Genomic DNA, 22,981 nt, shown 5'->3' on the forward strand with positions numbered 1-22,981 from the left:
TTGATCTCCTTGCTGTCCAAGGAACTTTCAGGAGTCTTCTCCAGTACCACAGTAGAACCGTCTAAAGTGAGACCCATGTCAGGGCAGGGACCCCCTCTCACAGGTCTAAGGGCAGAACTAGATGGATATTAAGCACCGAACTATTTGGCTAAGCATGTTTTTATGGGAGCTGGGAAATGTGCAGGGTGCTCTGAAGGCGTGTCACTGGGGTGTGACCATCCACCAGAGGCCCAAGATGCCTTCACGGAAGTCACATCTGACCAAGCACTAGAGAACAAGGAGGACTCAGCAGGTTGAGGAAGTCAGGGAAGGGTGTCTAGTCAGAGGGAACAGCATGAGCAAAGGCTCTGAGGCAGGGAGGCTTGTGAGGAGAACAAAATCTGAGCGAAGACTACGGTGACCGAAGCCCACAAAGCCAGGGGCATGGGTGGAAGGTGAGGCCGGCAGAGGGCAGAGTGCTCAGGGCCTTGGGACCACGATGGAGGGGGACCTGTGGCAGGACAGTGGGAGGAGGACCTGGGGCAGGAAGGTCTTGGGAAGTGTCAGCTCCCCACCCCAGCCCACCCCTGTGGGCTGGGTTTTTGACCCTGCCAGGAGTTTGGCGGGTGATCAGTAATGTAGCCACAGACACAGAAGTCCCGAAATCATCACAGTCTATCACATGCTATCAGAAAGCACTACTGTGAGGACTTCCCTGGTGGTCCAGTGGTTAAGACTTCAAGCTCCCCATGCAGGAGACCCGGGTTCCATCCTTAGGGAACTAGGTTCTGCGTACTGCAACTAAAAGATCCTGCATGCTGCAACTAAGACTTGGTGCCAAATAAATTAATATTTTTAAAAAGAAAGAGAAAGAAGGAAAAAAATTACCTACTACCAATGAGCAAACTCCTGGAGAGATGTCATAACTCACCTGAGGTCACAGGGCAGGTTGGTGGCAGAGCTTCATGTACACGGTCTGAGCATCTACTGTGAGCCCACCAGAAGTCTGAGCTCAGTCATAAACCCTCCACTGCAAGCCAGAAGGTATACAGTGAATACATTTGAGATGAGTTGGATTTTGTCTGGAGACACAAAGATAAATAGAAATAGTATCTGCTGTCTTGAAGTGCCATCTGGTCGGGGGACAGACAAAAATAAGTGAGGGTAGCACAGCTGATAAGGGCTGTCACAGGGGGCCCCCTCCCCAAGTCTCTCTTTCCCTCTTAGCAGAAGCCCCAGGTCCTCCGACAGCCGGGCATCTGCCCTAATGCTGCCCTAGAAACAGCCTCTGGTGCCTGCCTGGATGCTAAGTCCGGTGGTCATGCCCAGCTCTCATGTGAATGGACTTCTGAACTGCCTGTCATCCTAGAGATACACCATCGTTTGCTCGAAGCAACATGAGTCTTTGCCCAGCCTGTAAATGTCCCCGGCCCACCGCTCTCTCTCTCCACCCTCCCTGACGATCCTCATCCAATCCACTCTGGGGACTCAGTCACGAAGCCAGCAAGTGCATCACTCAGATCTCTGTCAGCAGCCCAAAGTGCTCTTTCTGAGTTCCAAGTGCAAATGTCCACCCACATCGGTGCCTGCCAGGCACCCCAAGTGCAGCCTGCCTGCAACAAAACTGACACCAGCCTCTCCCCCAATTTCAGGGCACAGCACCTCCAACCACCCGAGGCGCCTCACCCTCCGTAACCAGTCAGCCACCAAGTCCCTATCTTCTTCCTTCTAAATATTTCCCAACTCCGCCTCTCCCACCTCCACTCCACCTCTCATCCGGACGGGCTCCTTCCCTTCCTGTTCCATCCTTCCCTTAGCCATCTGACCAAGATCCCTGAGGCCTTTCCCAGCCATACCTCCTACCTCTGCACACCTCTGTGCCCATGGGTGTAGCTCCCAGCCCACTCCAGAATGTTCCTTGCCTCCCTGCCTTTGGGCCCACAGTCTCCCGTCTTCCTCCTCTTCCCCTGGCTAACTCCTCTTCCTCCTGCCAGCCTCAGCTCACACCTGCCCCCACCCCCTTTCTCAGATCTCAGACCTCTTCTCAGATCATACAGGCCTTTCTCTCTCATCACACTTGCCTCCCTGTGATGTACCTGTGCCTCCGTGTCCTCGTCGTCCCCACTAGGCTACGGGCTACATGTTTTCAAGATTCATCCATATAGCCCCTGGCTACATGGGCTACATCGTGTTCCAAATAACATTCCACTGTACAGATTTTGTTGTTGTTCAGTTGCTAGGTCGCGTCCGACTCTTTGCGACCCTATGGACTGCAGCACGCCAGGCTTCCCTGTTCTTCACCATCTCCTGGAATTTGCTCAAATTCGCATCCACTGAGTCGATGATGCTATCCAACCATTTCATCCTCTGTTGCCCTCTTATCCTCCTGTCCTCAGTCTTTCCCACCATCAGGGTCTTTTCCAATGAATTGGCTTTTCTCATCAGGTGGCCATAGTGTTGGATTTTCAGCAACAGTCCTTCCAATGAATATTCAGGGTTGATTTCCCTTAGGATTGACTGGTTTGATCTCTTTGCAGTCCAAGGGACTCTCAAGAGTCTTCTCCAATACCACAGTTCTAAAGCATCAATTCTTCAGTGCTCAGCCTTCTTTATGGTCCAACTCTCACATCCGTACATGACTACTGAAAAAAACATGTGTGTGACATTTTTTTTTCTCCACTCACTAATTGATGGACATTTGGATTGTTTCCATTTGGGGGCTGTTATGAATAATACTGCTGTGAACATTCAGGCATGAGTTTTTAATGTGGAAATACTGTCTTAGTCAGCTTGGGCTTCTATAACAAAATAACATAGACTGGGTAGCTTCAATAACAGAAATCATTTCTCTCAGTTCTGAAGACTGGAAGCCTGAGATCAGGGTGCCAGCACAGTGGGGTTGTGGTGAGGGCTCTCTTTCTGGCTTGCAGATGGCTGCCTTCTTGCTGTGTCTGTATATAGCAGAGAGACGGACAGGGAGGGAGGGAGAGAGAGAAAGTTCATCTCTTCCTCTTTGCTTTTTCTTTTTTTGAGTCAAAAAAATTCAAAATAAAGAGTAAAAAGTATTCATTCATTTATCAAATATTTTGGGGGGTAAACTTAACAATAGCCAAGCACTGACTACCATTGGCCAGTTTCATTTTCAAGTCTTGAAGATGAAGTCTTGAGAATTCATTCTGGTTATCTTCTGTTGCACTGTAAAATGGGAAGCAGCCAACTCACTATAATGTCTCACTCAATATCCTTAAAAACTTACATTGCATTGTCTGAAAACATAATTTATTTCAGCTTCAGTTTTATGAATTTATCTATAATAGGAATCAACCAATTAATTATAGTACATGTGATTCAATTGAAAAGTTATAATCAAGCTTTTTGTGGCATAGTTCTATAGTGAAGAAAATTAATGCATTTTAAGGCCAAATTTAGCTTCCCAGGTAGCTCAGTTGGCAAAGAATCCGCCTGCAATGCAGGAGACCGTGATTTAATTCCTAAGTTGGGAAGTTCCACTGGAGAAGGGATAGGCTACCCACTCCAGTATTCTTGGGCTTCCCTGGTGGCTCAGATGGTAAAAAATCCACCTGTAATATAGGAGACCTGGATTTGATCCCTAGGTTGGGAAGATCCCCTGGAGGAGGGCATGGCAACCCACTCCACTGTTCTTGCCTGGAGAATCCCCATGGACAGAGGAGCCTGGTGGGCTACAGTCCATGGGGTCACAGAGAGTCAGACAGAGCTGAGCACAGCACAGGGCCAAATTTATCAGTTTGTTTATTTTAAAAATGATTCTGGTAATGGCTTTCTTTTTTTAATTATTTTATATTGGACTCTAGTTGATCTACAATGTTGGGTTAGTTTCAAATGTACTCATCTCTTCCTCTTCTTCTTTTTTTTTTTTTTTCCTGGTCCTTTTCTTTCTTTTTTTTTCCCCCATTTATTTTTATTAGTTGGAGGCTAATTACTTTACAATAATGTTGTGCCTTTTGTCATACATTGACATGAATCAGCCATGTCTTCCTCTTCTTATCAAGACACTAATCCCATCCTGAGGCCCCACCCTCATGATCTCATCTAACCTAATTACCTCTCAATGGCCCCGCCTCCAATCACCGTCACATGGAGAGTTAGAACTTCAACACATGACTTAGGGAGGGACACAGTCGGTTCATAGGAATATGTCTCACTCTCTTCCATATATACTTAGGAATGGAACTGCTAGATCATACAGTAACTATGTTTAGCTTTTTGAGGAACTGTTAACTGCAGTTTTGGTCAAACTCTGGTTTTCTCCGCTGATTGCATCATTGTACATTCCCAACCTGCAATGTGGGAGGTTTCTGTTCTCTATCGCCTGCTGTGACATCTGTCTGAAGCCTTCATTCTCCCCAGCCCCCTGCCCCCACTCTCTCTCGATCAACAGGTGACCTCACTACGTCACAGAAAAGATGGGAACCCTTGTACATCCCACCATCAAGCTCGGAGCTCCCTCACCACAGCCCCCCTCACCTCCTTGCCCCTGATACCTCAGAGCAGACCTCTCTCCAGGGTACAGCTCATCTCCGGCCTTTGTTTCAGAGAGTGTCCCCGATCACTGGCCATTTCCTCTCTTCTGCTTTTAATTGCTGTCTCGGGTTGAGTTCTGCAGGATACGGAGAGAAGCCTGTAGGCAGTTAACTGGGGGGCGTTCAAGGATTGTGTGGGATAAAGGCGGTGGCAGGGCTGGACCAAGGGAAAAGCTGAACTGTGATGCAGGCCCATCTCAGGCCTCAGCCAACCCCGCAGGAAACTGAGGCTGGGACACGCTCAGCAAGGCCCCCCATTGTGGCAACGAGGCCAGGACTGTAAAAGGCCTTATCTACCAGTCATTGGATCAAGGCTGCTTCGGACAACTGGGGGAGGTGGGGCTGGCAGTGGGGTGCATGAATTTGAGCAAAGAGGTCTCTATAGCTCAGGGCTCGTCCCAGAGACAGGCTCAGATGAGAGCTCTCAGCTGCCAACCTTCTTGAAGCTGGGGCAATTAGTACTTCAGTCCTGGAGGGGCACCTGGGTGGTGCCACAGCATCCAGCTGGCTCCTTCCTCTCCATTTGCAGTCCCCGCTCACTCTTCCAGGCTTTCCTGGTGGCTCAGACCGTAAAGAATCTTCCTGCAAGGCTGGAGACCTGGGTTCGATCCCTAGGTCAAGGAAGATCCCCTGGAGAAGGGAATGGTAATCCACTCCAGTATTCCTGCCTGGAGAATCCCACGGACGGAGGAGCCTGGCGGTCTACAGTCCATGGGGTCACAAGGAGTCGGAGTGGCCTGAGTGCAGTTCTGTTCTCCGCTTGCTCAGTCCTCTTTTAGCATTCTGTTTAGGCAACCCTTCCTCAGGCAGCTCCTCTGAATGTCCAGCTCAGTCAGTTTTCTTGGTTTTATACCATTGGAGACCCATGTGCCTCTCTTATCTCAGTTTGGCATTTTACAACCATATGTCATGATTATTTATTGTTATCTACGCCCAGTAGCACTAGTGGTAAAGAACCCGCCTGCCAGTACAGGAGATAAAAAGAGAGGCAGCTTCGATCCCTGGGTTGGGAAGATACCCTGGAGGGGGCATGGCAACCCACTCCAGTACTCTTGTCTGGAGACTCCCTTGGACAGAGGAGTCTGGCAGGGCTACAGTTCACAGGGTCACAAAAGAGTTGGATATGACTTAGCGACTTCACACGCACCCCCCGCCATGATACTGTAAGCCCCAGGAGGGTGAGGACTCTGTTATTGCTCACCTGTGTATGCCTGGCACCTAGCATAGTGCCTGGCACGTGATAGGTATTCAGTAGATACTCATTAATGAACCAATCCATGAAAAGGTAGAGAATCAGAGTTCAAGACCCAGCTCTCATTTCCCATCAAGGGACCTTGGCCAGGTTGTACAGCTCCATGTGCTCATATGAACAGTCAGGACATTCACACTGACCTTGGAGACTTCTTATGATTATAAAATGAGATATGTGCGACACACATGGCCCAGAAACTAGTGCAGGAACATGGTGAAGTCCTGCTAATCTTCCTTCCTCGGACCCAAGGAGAGTCCTGGGTCCTGGGGCAAGACAGTCTCTATGATGGGACCCATAGACACATCCTGGAGGAGCCCCCAGGGGGCCTGTGCAGGCAAGGGGCAGGACAGCACACTGGGCTATGGCTTTTTTGTTTCCTGGTGGTCCAGAACAGCCTTTTCTCTAAGACTGAGCCCCAGGAATGTATTGGTGATACGCAGGAGGACACCAGCATCCCCTGCAGAAACATTTTCACAGAGGCTTATTCTTGTGTTACACATGTAAGCAGCTTCTGTCACTGGATCATTCTACCACTCCCAGGCTGTATTCTTGTGAAATTTTATTAATATGTTTAAATAAAATGTCTTACTGAAATAGGACTAAATATTTAGCTGGTGAAATGTTTGCCTTTCAATGCTTAATTAGCCTTCGAACATCATATAGAGGAACACAGCCATTGAAATGATTTAGACCGATATAGAAAAGTGCTAAGGACTTCCCTGGTGGTCCGGTGGTTAAGAATCTGCCTGTGAATGCAGGACACATGGTTTCAGTCCCTGGTACTGGAAGATTCCACATGCCGAGGAGCAACCAAGCCTGTGGGCCACATGACTAGCCCACACTCTAGAGTCCACTGCTGCAACCACTGAGCCGGTGCCCTTACTGTCTGCACTCTGCAACAAGAGAAGCCCTCGGACTAAAACTGGAGAGTGGCCCCCGTTTGCCTCAGCTAGAGAAAGCCCAGGCACAGCAACAAAGACCCAGCACAGCCAAAAACAAACAAAAGTAAATCCATTAAAATTTTTTTTAAGTGCTCAGATGTGATTTTCATACATGAATGTATCTGGATATGAAGCTTGAGGTGTCACAAAATTTTTTAACTTCAAAAAATTTGTTTTGCCGATTACAAAATTTAGGTCATCGTTAAAAATTTTTAAGAGAAAAACTTTTTTTAAAAAAAGACTGAGCCCCCAGTGTTAAGAGAAGGGCGCTTTGTCCACTTGAGGACCAGAGCATCAGAGGTGAGAGAGTACTCTCTCAGGCCAATACAGGAGAGGACCAACTGGAATTAACAAGCAAGTCTCCCCAGGCAGAAAGTGAAAAGGAACTAAAGAGCCTCTTGATGAAGGTGAAAGAGGAGAGTGAAAAAGCTAGCTTAAAAATCAACATTCAAAAAATTAAGATCATGGCATCCAGCATCTTTAGGATTGAAAGGAAATCAACACCGAATATTCATTGGAAGGACTGATGCCAAAGCTGAAGCTCCAATACTTTGGACATCTGATGCGAATAGCTGAGTCATTGGAATAGACCCTGATGCTGGGAAAGACTGAGGGCAGGAGGAGAAGGAGGCCACAGAGGATGAGATGACTGGATGGACATGAGTTTGAGCAAACTCCAGGAGCTAGTGAAGGACAGGGAAGGCTGGCATGCTGCAGTCCATGGGGTCGCAAAGAGTTGGACATGACTAAGCAATAGAACAACAACCCCCCAGGTTGTGGGGCCCAGCCCCCTGTGACCTCCAAGAGGGAGTATTCTTCCCTTGCCAGCCTCAGAGGAGAGCTTGGTTTATTGAAGGAGGTGGCACTTTTCGCTCACTGGACTTCATCCTCTGTAGGCCACCGGGTGACACAAGGTAGAGATAAACAGGTAGCTGATACGGCCAGCTGTGCTTTCTTCTCCTTTGCATAAGCTATTTATTTTGAAAGAATTATTGACTCAAAAGAAGTCACATGAATAGTACAAAGAAGTCCCATGTACACGTCACCCAGCCTCCCCCAGTGATGACAATTTACATACTTGTAGCTTGTTACAAAAGCCAGAAAAGTGATTGACATTAGACACAACTAGACTATAGACCTCTCTCAATTTCACCATTTTGGGCATGCACTTATTTTTTGTGTGTCTTTGCGTATAATTTCATGGCATTTTGTTACATGTCTAGATTCATCTAACCACCATCACAAACAAGATACAGGATTGTTCCATCACCTTAAAAGAAATGGCTTCTGCTGCGCTTTTACAGGCTCACCCTCCCTCCCCCTCCTGGATGGCTGGCAACCTGGTCAATTCTCCATCTCTACAATTGTGTCACTTTGAGAATGTTACGTAATGGAATCAAAAGTACGTAACCTTTTGAGGTTGGCTTTTTGCTCTCAGCGTAATGTCCTTAAGAGCCATTTAATTCGTTGCATGCTGGGTAGTTCATTACTTGTTATCAAGAAGCAACAGAACTGGACATGGAACAAGAGACTGGTTCCAAATCAGGAAAGGAGTATGTCAAGGCTGTAAATTGTCAATCTGCTTATTTAACTTATATGTAGAGTACATCATGAGAAATGCTGGGCTGGAGGAAGCACAAGCTGAAATCAAGATTGCCAAGAGAAATATCAATAACATCAGATATGCGGATGACACCACCCTTATGGCAGAAAACGAAGAAGAACTAAAGAGCCTCTTGATGAGAGTGAAAGAGGAGAGTGAAAAAGTTGACTTAAAACTCAACATTCAGAAAACTAAGATCGTGGCAGCTGCTCCCATCACTTCATGGCAAATAGATGGGGAAACAGTGGACACAGTGGCTGACTTTATTTTTCTGGGCTCCAAAATCACTGCAGATGGTGACTACAGCCATGAAATTAAAAGACACTTACTCCTTGGAAGAAAAGTTATGACCAACCTAGACAGCATATTAAAAAGCAGAGACATTACTTTGCCAACAAAGGTCCGTCTAGTCAAAGATATGGTTTTTCCAGTAGTCATGTATGCATGTGAGAGTTGGATTATAAAGATAGCTGAGCGCAGAAGAACTGATGCTTTTGAACTGTGGTGTTGGAGAAGATTCTTGAGAGCCCCTTGGACTGCAAGGAGATCCAACCAGTCCATCCTAAAGGAGATCAGTCCTGAATATTCATTGGAAGGACTGATGCTGAAGCTGAAACTCCAATATTTGACTACCTGATGCGAAGAACTGACTCACTTGAAAAGACCATGATGCTGGGAAAGATTGAAGGCAGGAGGAGAAGGGGACGACAGAGGATGAGATGGTTGGACGGCATCACCAACTCAATGGACATGAGTTTGAGTAAACTCTGGGAGTTGGTGATGGACAGGGAGAAGGGGCGTGCTGCAGTCCATGGGGTGGAAAGGAGTCAGACACGACTGAGTGACTGAACTGAATTGATTCCACAGTTATGCTTTTAAAGAGATTCTCTTTAATCTGTGAGTGGAGGAAGGGAGGAGGGAGATCAATTAGGAAGCTGCCGGAGTCCAGGTAAACATCAAAAGCCGGACCTGGGTCCCCGTGAAGTTCCACATTACTTCCTGCCACGGAAACTGGCCCTCAGTGCGTTCTGGCCTCAGGGGTCAGGGTGGGGTGGGAGAGAGAGGATTGGGATTGCTGAAGCCCAGCTGGCAGTAGGGGGCGCCAGAGGTCTTTTCCCTAAAGCCGCTGCTGCTTCTGCTGCTGAGTCGATTTAGTCTTGTCCGACTCTGTGCGACCCCATAGACGGCAGTCCACCAGGCTCCCCTGTCCCTGGGATTCTCCAGGCAAGAACACTGGAGTGGGTTGCCATTTCCTTCTCCAATGCATGAAAGTGAAAAGTGAAAGTGAAGTCGCTCAGTCATGTCCGACTCTTGGCAACCCCATAGACTGCAGCCTACCAGGCTCATCCTTCCATGGGATTTTACAGGCAAGAGTACTGGAGTGGGGTGCCATTGCCTTCTCCTTTCCCCAAAGGGTGAGTCCCAAACCTGAATACCCGGGAGGGTTTGCCCAGAGCTTTAGGCCTCTGTGGGCATTGGCCAAGAGAACCTAGAGTCTTGTCCCCCGACAGCCCCCAACCCCCCAAGTTTCAGCACAGCCCCAAACTGCAAGGCTGGGAGATGAGGTTGATAATGTGTAGCAGGGGAGAGGCACGTGTGTATTGTTAGTCGTCCTTTTGTCCATGGAATTCTCCAGGCAAGAATACTGGAGTGGGTAGCTATTCTCTTCTCCAGGGTATCTTCCCAACCCAGGGGTCGAACCCGGGTCTCCTGCTGCAGGCAGATTCTCTACTGTCTGAGCCCCCAGGGAAGCCATGAGTGAGGAGATGAGGTGAGACGTGGACCAAGAGGAGATGCAGAGAGAGGGGGCTCTGGCCCTTCGTCAGCCCAGAGCTCCTGCTCGGGGGTGGCTTGGAGCTCAGGTCACCAGGCTGGACCCTGACGCCTTCCGCCCCATCCACTCTTCTCCATCCCTGACAGGTGCCCTCACTTCTCAGCCCACTCTTCCAAGAATGCTCCCAAGACGCTGGAGTGCCCCATAGTCTACCCGGATCTCACATGCCTCTCTGAAAGATGCCTTTCAGCACGAGCCCACCCCCCTCTCCCAGGGCTCATCCCGGGGGCTCTGGGCTCTGTGGGGCTTGCAGAGTGGGCACTAACAGCCCTCTATGCAGCGCCCCCTAACTGCTGGGCAGAGAAGTGCTGCCCCCAGGGGCTTCCGCTCCTGTGGGCCTGGTGGAACAGGGTCGACTGGCAGGCACTCACTTCCAAACCTGCAGCGGCTCCATCATCTTCTGAATTCAGCCCACTCTCCTGGCATGATCTTAAGCCCGTTCCAACCTTCTGGTCCTCTGGCTTGCTCCACCCTTCTGATGCTTGTGGATGCCCAGCTGCCAGAACTCACCACCTCCTGCCCTTGCTCAAGCTGTTCCTTCTCTGTCAATGCCCTTGCCTCCCCTCCCCCCATTGCCTTAACTCCGTGCCCACTCCTCTAGGAAGCCCAGCACGTAGTAGGTCCAAAAAGTGGGAGTTCGCAGTCTCTGTACTCCCAGGACATACATTGTGTGTATTCCATAATGGAAATTTTCTCGTGTAGCCTAATCATTGGTAGTTTACACGACTGCCTCCCCCAGAGACTTCACATTCATCTCTGGTTCCCCAGAGCCTGGTACTCAGAAGGTGCCAAGTAAAGTCTGATTGAATAAATGAATGAATGCATCTGTTGAAAGATCTTTGAGACCCTCTTCCTGTGATCCACTTCTGCCCTCCTCCCCTTCTGATTATTCCTCTGTGGTTTACTTAAAGGGTGCTCCTTCCCCTGCTGCCCCTGAACACTGGCATTTCACCCTCCCCTCTGGTTTGCTCTGCCCCTCCCCCTAGGCAAGCTCACCCACACCGACAGCTTTATCTGCTGCGCTTACTCCATCAGGGCCCCAGTTCTCCCCACAGCCCTGAGCCTTGTGCAGCCTTTGCTTGTTCTTATCTGTCTTTTTTTCACCACCCATCCTTCCCATGAATGTTAAGGTCCATCAGAGCAGAAGTCTTATTCAATGGATTCACTGCTGCACCTCTGGCACCCATACGTGCTCAGTGAATATTTGTGAAATGAATGAATGAATAAAGAAATGGGGGGAAAAAAAAAAAGAAATGGGAGACTCTCCCTGTGAAGTCCTGCAAACAGTTCAGATTCCACGCATCACAGACTGATTTCACCATCTCCTCCCTCACACAATTGGCTTCTCCAGTCTCTGCTACCTCCCTCCTCCCAGTCCTCCAACTTAAACCCCCCCAGTCTCCCTAGACATCTCCCTTTACTCTCTCAACAAACCAACAGCCACTGCGATATTCCCGATTCTACCTCTTTCCAGTCCCCACATTCACCCCAGTCCCTGGCTCACCCCTGCTTTAGACCCTGACCTTTACCACCTCGACTTCTTCATCTCCTCCTAACTTGGGTCCCACACTTCTATTTCTGCTCTTTATTCACATTGTCATCTAAACGATTTTTCTAAAACATTAACCTCAATATGTCAACCCCTTAGTTTAAAAAAAAAAACAAAACAAAACACCTCTTTGGGGCTTTCCAGGTGGTAAAGAATCCACCTGCCAAAGCAGGTGATATGAGTTCAGTCCCTGATCTGGGAAGATCCCACATGCTGCGGAGCAACTCAGCCCGTGTACCACCACTACTGAACCTGTGCCTTGAGTCAGCAAGCTGCAACCAAAGCCCAAGCGCCCTAGAGCTGGTGCTCTGCAACAAGAGAAGCCACATCAATGAGGAGCCTGCACACCGCAACTAGAGAGTAGCCCCTGTTCACTGCAACTAGGGAAAAGCCTGTACAACAATAAAGACCCAGCACAGCCAAAAAATAAGTTAATTAATTTAGTTACAATTTTAAAAAATCCTCATTGCGACCACCTCACACGGTGGGTGGTATAATTATAGAAGGCTCAGGACAAAGGATAGACTGAGGTGATAATTAACATGGAGCTGCAAAATGAGAAAATTATTTTTTTTCTAATTCTTTCCAAACTTATTTTTTGGGGGGTAGGGTGCACCATGCAACATGTAGTTCAGTTCAGTTCAGTTCAGTCCCTCAGTTGTGTCCTACTCTTTGCGACCCTGTGAACTGCAGCACACCAGGCCTCCCTGTCCATCACCAACTGCTGGAGACTACCCAAACCCATGTCCATTGAGTCAGTGATGCCATCCAACCATCTCATCCTCTGTTGTCCTCTCTCCTCCTGCCCTCAATCTTTCCCAGCATCAGGGTCTTTTCAAATGAGTCAGCTCTTTGCATCACGTGGCCAAAATATTGGAGCTTCAGCTTCAACATCAGTCCTTCCAATGAACACCCAGGACTGATTTCTTTTAGGATGGACTGGTTGGATCTCCTTGCAGTCCAAGGGACTCTCAAGAGTCTTCTCCAACACCACAGTTCAAAAGCATCAATTCTTCTGCGCTCAGCTATCTTTAGAGTCCAACTCTCACATCCATACATGACTACTGGAAAAACCATATCTTTGACTAGACGGACCTTTGTTGGCAAAGTAATGTCTCTGCTTTTTAATATGCTGTCTAGGGTTGGTCATAACTTTTCTTCCAAGGAGTAAGTGTCTTTTAATTTCATGGCTGCAGTCACCATCTACAGTGATTTTGGAGCCCCCAAAAATAAAGTCAGCCACTGTGTCCACTGTTTCCCCATCTATTTGCCATGAAGTGATGGGACCAGATGCCATGATCTTAGTTTTCTGAATGTTGAGCTTTAAGCCAACTTTTTCACTCTCCTCTTTCACTTTCATCAAGAGGCTCTTTAGTTCTTCTTCGTTTTCTGCCATAAGGGTGGTGTCATCTGCATATCTGAGGTTATTGATATTTCTCCTGGCAATCTTGGTTCCAGCTTGTGCTTCTTCCAGCCCAGCATTTCTCATGATGTACTCTGCATATAAGTTAAATAAGCAGGGTGACAATATACAGTCTTGATGTACTCCTTTTCCTATTTGGAACCAGTCTGTTGGTCCATGTCCAGTTCTAACTGTTGCTTCCTGACCTGCATACCTGATCTCTTGAGTTTTTCAAGAGGCAAGTGAGGTGGTCTGGTATTCCCATCTCTTTCAGAATTTTCCACAGTTTTTTGTGATCCTCACAGTCAAAGGCTTTGGCATAGTCAATAAAGCAGAAATAGATGTTTTCCTGAAACTCTCTTGCTTTTTCGATGATTCAGTGGATGTTCGCAATTTGATCTCTGGTTCCTCTGCCTTTTCTAAAACCAGCTTGAACATCTGGAAGTTCACGGTTCACGTATTGCTGAAGCCTGGCTTGGAGAATTTTGAGCATTACTTTACTAGCGTGTGAGATGAGTGCAATTGTGTGGTAGTTTGAGCATTCTTTGGCATTACCTTTCTTTGGGATTGGAATGAAACCTGACCTTTTCCAGTCCTGTGGCCACTGCTGAGTTCTCCAAATTTGCTGACATATTGAGTGCAACACTTGCACAGCATCATCTTTCAGGATTTGAAAAGCTCAACTGGAATTCCATCACCTCCGCTAGCTTTGTTCATAGTGATGCTTCCTAAGGCCCACTTGACTTGACATTCCAGGATGTCTGGCTCTAGGTGAGTGTGAGTGATCACACCATCATGATTATCTGGGTCATGAAGATCTTTTTTGTACGGTTCTTCTGTGTATTCTTGCCACCTGTTCTTAATATCTTCTGCTTCTGTTAGGTCCATACCATTTCTGTCCTTTATTGAACCCATCTTTGCATGAAATGTTCCCTTGGTATCTCTAATTTTCTTGAAGAGATCTCTAGTCTTTCCCATTCTATTGTTTTCCTCTATTTCTTTGCATTGATCGCTGAGGAAGGCTTTCTTATCTCTCCTTGCTATTCTTTGGAACTCCACATTCAAATGGGCATATCTTTCCTTTTCTCCTTTGCTTTTCACTTCTCTTCTTTTCACAGACGATTTGTAAGGCCTCCTCAGACAGCCATTTTGCCTTTTTGCATTTCTTCTTCTTGGGGATGGTCTTGATTCCTGTCTCCTGTACAATGTCACGAACCTCCGTCCATAGTTCATCAGGTACTCTGTCTAACAGATCTAGTCCCTTAAATCTATTTCTCACTTCCACTGTATACTCATAAGGTATTTGCTTTAGGTCATACCTTAATGGTCTAGTGGTTTCCCCCACTTTGTTCAATTTAAGTCTGAATTTGGCAATAAAGAGTTCATGATCTGAGCCACAGCCAGCTCCTGGTCTTGTCTTTGCTGATTGTATAGAACTTCTCCATCTTTGGCTGCAAAGAATATAATCAATTTGATTTCGGTGTTGACCATCTGGTGATAGGGTACACCATGCAACATGTAGGATCTTTCCTAAACAGGGAACCAAACAAGAATATTGGAATGGATTGCCATTTCCTACCCAAAGGATCCTCCTGTCTCACTGATTAAACCTCCTGGAGGGATGGAACCCACCGAGTCTCTTGCATCTCCTGCATTGGCAGGTGGATTCTTTACCTCTGCACCACTCAGGAAACTGCCAGGGAAGACCACTAATTCTTTCCAGCCTTCTGAAGATATCAAGGGGCAAGTCTCCATGTGCTGCTAGAATGTCATTAACACCTCTTTTTCACTTGCTAATCTCTTAACAGGATTCTAGCCATGCTGCCAGCTGTATGATATTTAGCTAGAATATAGTAACATTGTCTTCTTTTTATTTTCTGTATTTTGCAATTACCTATTATCCGTGACATGATATTGATTTTTTATTCATAGTAATCATGGTCGATAAAATAAATTTATTTGGGAAAAGATATCATAAATCATATATCCATCTAAGGAATAACATCCAGAATTATATATAGAACTCTTGTCAACAAAGAAAATGAATAGAAGTGAAAAATCAAATAGAAAAATGAGCAAAAAAGGCTTAAACATTTCAAAGATGATATATAAGGGACCAATGAACAGATGAAAAATGCTCAACCACATTAGTCATCAGAGAAATGTGAATTAAAACTACAATTTGATATCCCTGTACACCCACCAGGACTAAAAAGAAAAAAGACTTTCAATATCAAATGTTGACAGGACTATGGAGTAATTGGAACTCTGACTCATTCGTAGTGAGGGTGTAATTTATAACAACTACTTTGGGAAACTGGCCATATCCACTGAACCTGGGCATTTCCATATTGCCCTCTGACCCAGGAATTCAACTCCTGGGTATAAACCCAATAAAAATGAGTATGTGTGTTCACCAAAAATCTTGCAGAAGAATACTCATGGCAGCTCTACTCATAATAGCCAAAAACTGAAAACAAATTACATGTCAGCAGTAGAATGGAGAAACACATCCTGTCATATTCACATAATGGAATACTGTATAAAAGTGACAATGAATAAATTAAACTACACAAATGAATAAATTAAGCCAGACACATAAAAAGACCAGTCTTTATGGTTCCATGATGAGAAGTTCAAATGCAAACGAAACTAATCTGTGTTGTTACAACTCAGAGAGTGGTAACCTGAGGGTCTGTGTCTAGGAGGTGGTACCAGGCCAGCGGCGGAGGGCTCACAGTGTTATTGACCTGGGCGAAAAATTGCTTTTTCTTACTTGAGTGAAAGTTAGTTGATTTGTGTACTTCGTCATATGTGTTGTATGTCAAGAAGAAATGACTTAAATTTGAGTTTTTAAAAGTGAAACACATAAAGACAAGCATTTCAGGAGGGATAAATGAGGAGTTTGTGATTAACATACACATACTACTATATATAAACTAGATAACCAACAAGAACCTACTGAATAGGGTTTTTTTTTCTTCCTGAATAGGTTTGTGAATCACTTTGTGAATCACTTTACTGTATACCTGAAACTCACACAACATTATAAGTCATCCTGACTGCAATTTAAAAAAATAAAGAAAAAAATTTTTTTTCTTTTTAATTTATTTTTTTATTGAAGGATAATAGCTTTACAGAATTTTGTTGTTTTCTGTCAAACCTCAACATGAATCCTCCATAGGTATACATTTATCCCCTCCCTTTTGAACTCACCCCCACCTCCCTCCCCATCCCACTCCTCTAGGGTGATCCAGAGCCCCTGTTTGAGTTTTCTGAGCCATAGAGCAAATTCTCGTTGGCTATCTATTTTACATGTGGTAATGTGAGTTTCCATGTTACTCTTTTCATACATCTCACCCTCTCCTCCCCTCTCCCCATGTCCATAAGTCTAAAGAAAAAAAAATTTTTAAAACAAATAGAAGCATTTAGACAATGAAAATCTGAAGATATGACAGGTCTCCTGAAGATGGAGCTCAAATGGCACATGTTCAGGGAATTCTGCCCTTGGTACTCAAGTCTGAATGGTCCCGCCTAGCTTCTCAGGTCCTGTAACATGTCATGGGGCAGTTCAGTGTGGTGGTTAGGAGCACAGATTTTGGAATCTGACGAGCCTGAATTTGAACCTGAGCTCTGTCACTGGCTATATAGGATGTCAGACAAATTACCAAGCCTCTCTGGGCATCAGCTGATTCATCTATAGATCAATTTCGAGTTGGGTTTGATTAGTGAAACAGTGTGGTCCAGTGCTGGGCACACAGGATGGCCATGATAAATGGAGCCACACCCAGAGCTGCCTGATGCTCACTGAACAAGACCTGCTGTTTCACACCTCTTTGCATCCCCAAGTGTCTGTTCTTCTGGAACACCCTTCTATCTGGTGGTCATACAGCCCATCCTTCAGTGCCCATCTCAAGTACCTCCTCCTGTGTGATGCCACACCCTACGGGAGGCTTAGAAAAAGATTAGGGCTCTGAAGGCTCAGATGAGTTAGCATTTTTAACAATAAAGTATTTTTAAATTAAGGTAAATTTAAATTGGGGCTTCCCAGGTGACTCAGTGGGTGAAGAATCTACTTGCAAGGCAGGAGACTCCAGGGTCAGAAAGATCCCCTGGAGAAGGGCATAGCAACCCACTCCAGTATTCTTTCCTGGAGAATCCCATGGACAGAGGATCCTGGTGGGCTACAGTCCATGGGGTAGCGGAGAATTGGATATTACTGAGCCCAAATTGAGGTATGTACATTGTTTTTTTAGACATAATGCTACTGCACACTTAATAGACTACAGTATAGTGTAAACATAAGTTTTGTAGGCACTGGGAAACCAAAAATTTTGTATGACCCCTTCTATTGAGATATTTGCTTTATTGTGCTGAATCTGTAATATCTCCAAAGTACCTATACATGGTTTATTATTCCTTTAGTGCTGGGCAACTTATAGGAGAAGACTCTGGAAAATACTTGCTGAATGAAAGAATGAAGAGCTTTTCAAATGATTCTAGCGTCATTGCCATTTCCTGGTGGGGTGGGGCAGAGGCTGGTTCCCTTTGCGTGCCCGTAAGAGCAACAGACACACAGCCCCGTGCAAGGGACCTCATTCACCTCGGTGGAGCATGGGCACCACGAGATGTGTTGTGGGTGAGTGGTTATCACCATGACGTCAGCCTCAAAGGTTAGGGATGTCCCCAAGCCATCCCAGTTCCCTTTACCACCCTATATGGATAGGTCACTCATGAGAGTGACTCTAACTTCTACTTAACCTCTTGGTCACCTAACAGGTTCCCTAAGCCAGGCACTTGCTGATTGAGACTGTGATGCTTAGTTCTCCACTTCTACAAGTTGTTGTTGGGCAGGATAGGGAAGAGAGTGGGGCAACTTATTCAGATGTGACCTCATAGGTGACTGAGCCCATCTCAGCGCTTTAGTAAAACATAGTTTACTAAAACATGTTTTAGTAAAATAGGTTAAAAAAATATTCCCTTTGCAAAGCAAGGACTAGAGAACCCCATTTGAAACCTAAGCAGCCCTCCATGATAATGGTCATGCTGCCTTCAACCCGCCCCTCACCTGCACCCCATCCTCTCCCCAAACATGCAGGCACTTACACAGTACCCTGACCCTGCCCCTCCGCTCAGAACATCACACCTCAACTTTTCAGCCTCTGAAATTCAACTCATAGCTACAGTTATCACCAGTGCCAGGTCTGTCAGGATAAGAGATGGAAAAGGCAAGAATTTCGGCCGTCCCATCTCCTAAGTGGAGGCAGAGACAGGTGGAAATCAAGTGCAGTGGGGGAGGGGCGCCGTGGCCAGAGAAGAGGACCCAGGTTTGCGGAGGGGAGACTGGGGAAAGGGAAGGCTTCCTGGAGGAGGCTGATGTTTTGGTTGCTGATCAGTCTGCTCTCTGTTTCACCCGCTAGAATGTCAGCTCCACGAGGGCAAGGGACCTCACGCCTTGTCTTCAGCTGTCTTTCCAATGCCTGAAAGTCAGGTACAGTGACAGGCTTAGTGCAGGGTTTAAGCAGCATCAGTGAAGAAATCGGGGAAGGGCTGAGCTAAGATGAGCCAGATGAGTGGAAGTCGGCCTCTCTGCAGGCTTTTTAGGAGGTAGGTACATTGTGAACAAAGAGCTGGAGGTGGGAAAGGGTAAGAGTGGAGGGAGATGCCGTCGTGGGGGTGGGGCGGGGCAGAGATTGGCAAGGGATGAGGCTGGAGAGACAGGAAGGGCAGGAGGGCCAGCCAGAGCCCCCCAGCTCTCCCACCTTCTTCCTCTGACGAGGTCCCTCTGCCCCCTGGCACTTTATCTGCACTTTCTTTATACCCTAAATCCTGCCTTGTGTTGCATGAGTTCATTCATCAGCACTTACTAAGCACCTACGATGTGCCAGGTATGGGGCTGGAGCAAAACACCCACCACGTGTGGCATAAGCCAGTCTCCAGAGTGATTGCCCACCCAGTATCATAGCTCATCCTCACAACAGTGCTGGAGAAAGGGACCCCTCCCTCCCTCCTCCCTCCCTCCTCCCTTCCATCTATTTATATATTTAACAAATATATATTGACAGCTTAGTATGTGTCACGGACCAGGAATGTATCACAAGCAAGACCCCTCATTGGGGTGTGGGGGACAGTAAACTCAAACAAACCAGCAAGGTAATCTTAGGTGATGATAAGCTCTGTGAAAGACACGGCAAACAGGGTGATGTGACCAGGAATGACTGGTGGGATGCTGGATCCGGAAGGCTCCCTGGGAAGGTGGCATCTAAGTCACCAGCCATGCGAGGTGCACAGCAGGCTGAGTGCACAGCACATGCAAAGGTACTGGGGTGGGACCATGCCCAGGGCATCGGAGGAGCAAAAGGAAGGCGCTCTGCATAGCCAGAGAACTGGAATATTCGATGTGGGTGAAGTGGAGAGTGGAAGGGATGAGACAGAAGAGGAAGCCAGCAGCCAGATTAGAAAAAGGTTGTGGGGGCTTCCCGGGTGGCACAGTGGATGAGAATCTGCTTTGCAATGCAGGGGACACTGGTTTGATCCCCGCTCCAGGAAGATTCCACATGCTGCGGAGCAACTAAACCTGTGTACCACAACCACACTGAATCCATGCTCTAGAGCTCCCGACCCACAGCTTCTAAAATCCACACACCTAGGGCCCGTGCTCCACAACCAGAGAAGCCACTGCAATGAGATGAGAAGCCCAAGCACTTCAATGAACAGTAGCCCCTGGTTGCTGCAAGTAGAGAAAGCCCACACAAAGCAATGAAAACCCAGCATAGCCATAAATAAATAAAACCTCCTGCTGATACAGATGTTGGAGATTTCTAAAAAAAAAGGGGGGGGTGTAGACACTGGATTAATTCTGCAGTGAGATGTGAGTCCGTTGAAAGGTTTTAAAGAAGCTAGATGATGTATTCTGTGTGATGTTTTAATAAGACCATGGGGCTAAGCTGGAAGGAGGCCGGAGGCCAGCAGTGGCAGACAGTGGGTGTGGGAGGTGAACCTGGCAGAATCCGCTGCAGGAAGCCTGGGTTTCTCTTCCAGACCTGCTTCTTCCCAGCTGTCCCATCTCAGAAAATGGCCCCACAGCACACCCGACGGCTCCCTCCAGCCAGAAACTCTCAAGTCCTTCTGGCACATCCTTTCTCCCTTTCACCCTCCACACCTCTTCAGTTCTGTCCATGTTCACATCCGGAAAGGGGGACCATCTCCAGGCCAGGCCAGTGCCCAGCTGAGGGGGTGTATTCCAGCAGCCTGGCTGTGGGACTGTCTCAGCACTTTCCTGCTTCTCTGGGGAGAAAGTGGAGAGTAGGTTTTAGCCACAGGGAGGCTCCGCCAATAGGCGAGGATGATGAAGGGAGCAGGGAGCAAGAGGTGGGGGTGTTGCAAGACAGTGGTGGTGTCGCTAAGTCGCGTCTGATTCTTGCAGTCCCATGGACTGTAGCCTGCCCACTGGAGTGGGTTGCCATTTCCTTCTCCAGGGGATCTTCCCAATCCAGGAATCGAACCCGGGTCTCATACATTGCAGGCAGATTCTTCACCAACTGAGCTACAAGGGAAATACAATAATCAGATCCAAATGGTAGACCATGGACTCCGAGGTGGGAGAGGCAGAAGGGAAAGCAGGAGGGGTGACGGCCAGTGGGGGAGTCCCTGAGTGGGGGTTTTAGACAAAGCACCCATGGAAGAAAATGTGAGCTGGGAGGGTGGGAGCGGTGATCAGGGTGGGGACATGGGGAGCGCCCCTGGGAGTGGGCGGCTGGCGGAGTGGAGAAAGCAGCGGCAGGAGGTCTGGGTGCTGAGGAGCATCTGTGTGGATGTGGGAGCCGCGGAGAGCCAAGCCAGGGTGGATGACGGGCAGCAGGCCCCTGGAGCGCTGGGGCTGGCGGGGAGGTGATGGACAAGAGCACCGACAGAGGCGTGGCTGCCACGGCTGGTTGGCGTCTGTTCAGAAGGGCCAGGAGACTGGAGGAGGGATGTTCTGGAAACAGGGAATGAGAAGGTCGCCCCTGCCGCATCTCCCCGGCCTGAGATTCCTCCTTTTGAAATGGCTGCTGTGGGTCTCCATCCTCTCCAGAAGGTTGGGGGGCACACTAAGACGCCCAAGGCCCCCAGGAAGGGCCGCAAAGGGGTTCAGAGAGGGGCCTGGACAGGGGGCTGGGCCAAGCTGAGACCACACTCAGCCAGTTTCCCCAAGTAGCTTAAGTGGAAGAACAAATGGGCCAGCCCAGCAGGCCTCCTGGGGCAAGAGAAGGTGGTGGCCACGGGTGAAGGCAGAAGAGGGAGCTGTGGAGGAAGAAGGTCCCCAAGAGGGTGAGAAGTTAATTAGCTCATCACCCAGGTGGCTCAGTGGTAAAGAACCCACCTGCCAAAGCAGGAGACAAAGGAGACGTGGGTTCAATCCCTGGATCAGGAAGATCCTCTAGAGAAGGAAATGACAACCCACTCCATTCTTGCCTGGAAAATCCCATGGACAGAGGAGACTGGCGGGCTACAGTCCATGCGGTCAAAAACAGTCGGACACGAGACTGAGCTACTGAGCATATGTACACAATGTAGGTTAACGATCCAGTCTTAATTTTCACTTATTTGTTTGTTAAGGTTGATTACGCCCAGCTCCCAGCTGGTCCAGCCTCTGGCCGATGTCCAAAATTCCTTGCCCTAGCCGTTTAAGAGATAACTACTCCGAACAACTTTAGAGAAGAACAGGCCCCCTTAAGACAGTAACTTTCCACACACATACCTATATATACTTACTCATTTCTTAGGTTAGTGCAGCAGGTGGCTAATCTGACTGCTGCTCCTTCTCACCTCATTAAAGGTGATCTGTTCCTGTCAAGTGCTGGGTCTCGTTCTTTTTCTGAACCTCGCCTTCTCTAACTCCCCTACCTTACATTTTTGGTGCTGAAACCCAGGAGGTTGAGGTTTCTTCTAGTTCTCCACGGCCAGCTCTTTGGAGCATGGAAGCCTGCCGAGCTCACTTTCCGGCCTGGGCTTTCAAGACCTCCTCGAGAGGACGCCCTGTGCCTTCATGAGCGGTACAAGTCCTGTGAAAGGGCTTTACTGGTTTTCCACATAACCCAAAGAATATTGGCCTCTCTCTCTCTCTTTCTCTCTCTTCCTCTTTTCTCTACACTTTCTTTTCCACGAGACCGACCAACTCCAGGACAGAGGCCTTTTGCCATTCGACCACTCTACATGCAACATTCCACTCGAGCCGGCCCCTAGATTAAGGTAAGATCCAGACGGTGTTCTAGAGGTGCCCTAGAGCCCAGTCCTTTCCGGGTCCCAGGGACCCCCGGCCTAGGGCCACTCTGTAGATGATGGTGGGGGACAGTCCACTTCGACACAGAGCTCTCGTCTCATAACTCCTGTTGCGACGGCGGCTGACGACTCGAGCTCCCAATAGGAGCCTCTGCTTGCCTTTCAGTATGAGGTCTGGCCAATCTGTCCAAAAAGATTCCTCTCTGGCACGTGTTCTCAAAAATCTCAGACCACTCTCACTCACTGAACTCAAAGCTAACCGCTTAAAACAACTTTATATACAGATCTGGCCTCAATACCAATTAGACAACCAAAACCGCTGGTCTGAGTTCGGGACTTTCGATTTCAATATTTTATCAGATCTCACTAACTTCCTCAAATGGAATGGCAAATGGTCGAAGGGCCCCTATATTCAAGCCTTCTGAGACCTTAAAAGCTGTCCTTCTCTTTACAAAGACTGTTCTACCCATCAAACCCTCCTCTGCTCTCTCTCCCCCTCCATTGCAGAAGAATCCAAATCTAAAGCCCTGAAAAGGCCCCCTAAACCCTTAGCCCCCAATTTTGACCAGCCAGATGAGCCTCCTCCCTACCGCGTTGA

Source organism: Odocoileus virginianus, chromosome 17 (assembly GCF_023699985.2).
Source record: "Odocoileus virginianus isolate 20LAN1187 ecotype Illinois chromosome 17, Ovbor_1.2, whole genome shotgun sequence".
Taxonomy (NCBI): domain Eukaryota; kingdom Metazoa; phylum Chordata; class Mammalia; order Artiodactyla; family Cervidae; genus Odocoileus; species Odocoileus virginianus.